Source organism: Rhinopithecus bieti, unplaced genomic scaffold (genome assembly GCF_001698545.2).
Source record: "Rhinopithecus bieti isolate Rb0 unplaced genomic scaffold, ASM169854v2 repeat_33869, whole genome shotgun sequence".
Lineage (NCBI taxonomy): Eukaryota > Metazoa > Chordata > Mammalia > Primates > Cercopithecidae > Rhinopithecus > Rhinopithecus bieti.
In genome coordinates this window covers 1-3,282 of record NW_016840163.1, presented here as the reverse complement: position 1 = coordinate 3,282, position 3,282 = coordinate 1, and the positions used below count along the sequence as shown (strand labels likewise).

Below are 3,282 nucleotides of genomic sequence, written 5' to 3'. Positions count from 1 at the left end.
TCAATGAGTAATATAATTTTCTTACAATTGGAGCAAAGTGAGTCATCCTCTGAGGCTATTTGAGATGACTGAATTATGTCATCAAGGTCACCCCTAGAATGTATTTGGTTTTTCACCTAGAAAATAAACAACACTGTTTCAAAATGTCCCCAGAATATTTATAGCACATACTAAATGTACAGAAGTGGGAATTACCCATCTATTTATATGAGCACAAACACAGGTGCTTGTTCTGTACTTTTTTTTAAAAGCAATTTCCTTTATGTTGACTCTAGTTCAGCAGGTCACATGGTCTATGGAAAAATTAGTTTCCCAGTTCCTATGCCATTCAGAAAACTGACAGAGAGACTTGAGTTAATTAAGGAACAAAAATTAAGAAAATGTCTTCCTGAGCTTGAATTATTTTAATTGCAAAAACAATCTATTTCTACATACAATTATGTATTTAGATAACCCCATTTTACACAAGAGATTTTCATAAGTAAAAAATTCAAATGGATCAAATAATTGGTGAAGAGAAAAATCAGAGTAGCAGCAAGTGACCCTCTAAGTCTTTTTGAAGTTGAACTTTCTCCAAAGCCAGGAACTCTACTTTACTTGTAATATGCTTACCTCATTCTTAAATCTTTGCATGTATCACTTAATTCCACTTTTAGACATACTGCTGATGTTCTGTCACCATGTGGTGGAGAATAATGCACATTTTCTAAATCAAGTTTTATGCTTTCATACTTACTTGCACTATAGTTGTCATATAACGGCTTCTGGAACACATTCTATATTGGTTTTGTACTGTTGTGTTTGTAACAGCAGAAACACCATGATCTTTTTTTTTTCTTAAATCACCGGCTTCATTTCTTTGGAGGAAGTAAGTCACATATCTAAAAGGCTTTTTGAATCACTAAATTGAGTCATATGTCCGATGTTTACTTTCCAATTAGTAGTATTTTGGGATTTTTTTTTTTTTTTCCGGTCATTTGCCTAACAACCTATTTGTCTTCTTTTATTTCAACCATAACTACTTCTGGGTTTCTTGCCTTCGTACTTTCTGTATCATTATAAAATTTTTCCTTGTCTGGGTTAAAAACATGTTCAGTATCTGGTTTGTTGTCAAAGCTGGGGTGACTGGCAAGCATATTCTGGGGACCCAGAGTACGAATGAGATAGAAAGACATTTTTGAGACTGGGTTATTTTTGTTCAGGAAATATCTGAACTACTACAGAGATAGACATGCCAGATGCATCACTTTCCTGACAATCAGGTGAATCATTTGTCAAATTAGAGGGTATTTACTTAAGTTTGCTCTTCCTGTGGAGTTATTAGGTAGTTGCTCTTCCTCAATACAAGCAGTTTTGTAATTTTCACCGAAACTCTGCTTTATTTGTGATGAATTTTAAAGTTTTCGTTACCCTAATTTGTCTTGTTTGATCCACATTTTCTCATACTTTTGCACACAAGTAAGTCCTGCATATATAAAGAGGTCATTTCTATCACAATACTTTTTCAACTAGTTGTTGAGACAATTTTTGCACATGCAAAAGTGGAAGATAAATTTGCTAGTTTTTTTTCTCAGATGTCTTTTCTGTCAGAGTACATGTTTTAAAATAACTTTTCTTTAAATAATCAAGTGGAAAAGAGAAAAATTAAAAAATAATTAAAGTTTAATATTAATCTTTTTAATCTATGTTTTCCTACTCCCATATCACTGGATTGTAACTAAGAAGTGAGAAATAATTTGCATTAGCCTAAAATAGGTGAAAAACATAAACCATGAAACTTTAATTTGTCACTGTTTGTTTGGACTACACTTGACTAATTCATCATGTGTTAAATTTCCCAAAAATGAATTAGGAGATGACTTGAGGTACTATAAAGGCACCATCACTTTAAAAGATTTTATCACTATACCTACAGTGTACACTCGAGTGCTTTTTCCAAAGATTACTAACTAGTGATCAGGCAAACTTTAAATTATTAGGAGCCAAAATCAACACCAGTCAGTAAGAAAAGCAAATTCTTACATTTTAATGCAAATTATATATTGTAATATGATTGACAGTGTTATATACTTATATAGATTATAGGCTTAAGTTCTAAGGTCTACTAATGACAGTGGATTTAATAAATTTAATAATATTTACAGATTTTCTATATTGAAATACATTAGGCAGTTATTGTTTGTACCCTAATACCAAAGGTGCCATTCTGCAAGGTATAATTCTCTTGATAGCCAGTTGGGTTGATTTTATGACCCATTCTCTCCCCGAACATAGAAACTGAAGTCAGAGATCCAAAGGGAAAATTAATTCTTAACTTTGGTATTAGTGACTGGCAATAAAAAAAACTGCAAAGTTTGAACCACTAGCAATAATTACTCCTTTAATCTGAATCCAATACAGTGATTGTCACTGTTAAATTGTTTATAATTTCTATTGCTTAAAATTGTAATTCAATATTTGATATTACCTTCTTTAATATAATAGGAAGTTATAAAAATAGAAGTGCAAACAATATCAGGAACTTTTAAACTCAATTCCAAGGGTAAAGATTAGATATACGTTATTATCGATTCCAACACTAAGTTTTATAACTAGTTTAAATGTTTTTAAAATGAAATATTAAATTATAATCAACTGATACTAAAAGGCTAATCCAAAGGTAAATTCATTTCAAATATGCTGTATTACCAAAGCAAGGAAAACAAATTAAATCAGAAATTTGATTTTAAATTTTTACATACCCGTGGCTGGTTATTTTCATAGTCTTCAAGCCTCTTTTGTTCTCCCTCTGATGCCATTTCTAAGTCTTGTTCTACTAAAAAATATATATATTAAGTTAAACCGAGCTACACAGAACAGTTAGATAAAAGCCATAGTCGGCCGGGCGCGGTGGCTCACGCCTGTAATCTCAACACTTTGGGAGGCTGAGGCGGGCGGATCACGAGGTCAGGAGATCGAGACCATCCTGGCTAACAAGGTGAAACCCCATCTCTACTAAAAACACGAAAAATTACCCGAGTGAGCTGGCGGGTACCTGGAGTCCCAGCTACTCGGAAGACTGAGGCAAGAGAATGGCTGAACCCGGGAGGCAGAGCTTGCAGTGAGCCGAGATCTCGCCACCACACCTCCAGCTTGGTGGGCAGAGCCAGACTCCGTCTAGAAAAAAAAAAAAAAAAATCCATAGTCTTTCTAAAAGCAGAAAATAAAACTGTTTAAATGAAGCTTAATCTTTAGTATAATATTTACTTCTTTTTTTTTATTATTATACGTTAAGTTCTAGGC

At 33.2% G+C, this 3,282-nt stretch overlaps 1 long non-coding RNA gene across 1 annotated transcript; it reads right to left on the bottom strand.

Annotated features, from left to right (window-relative positions):
* On the bottom strand, positions 1-3,072 carry LOC108524936 (uncharacterized). Its single transcript, XR_001884166.1, has 3 exons — positions 3,035-3,072; positions 2,742-2,815; positions 1-116 (listed from the first exon to the last, which is right to left on the bottom strand). It is a non-coding gene; the product is annotated as an uncharacterized LOC108524936 (long non-coding RNA).
* Positions 3,073-3,282: the final 210 nt, after the last annotated feature.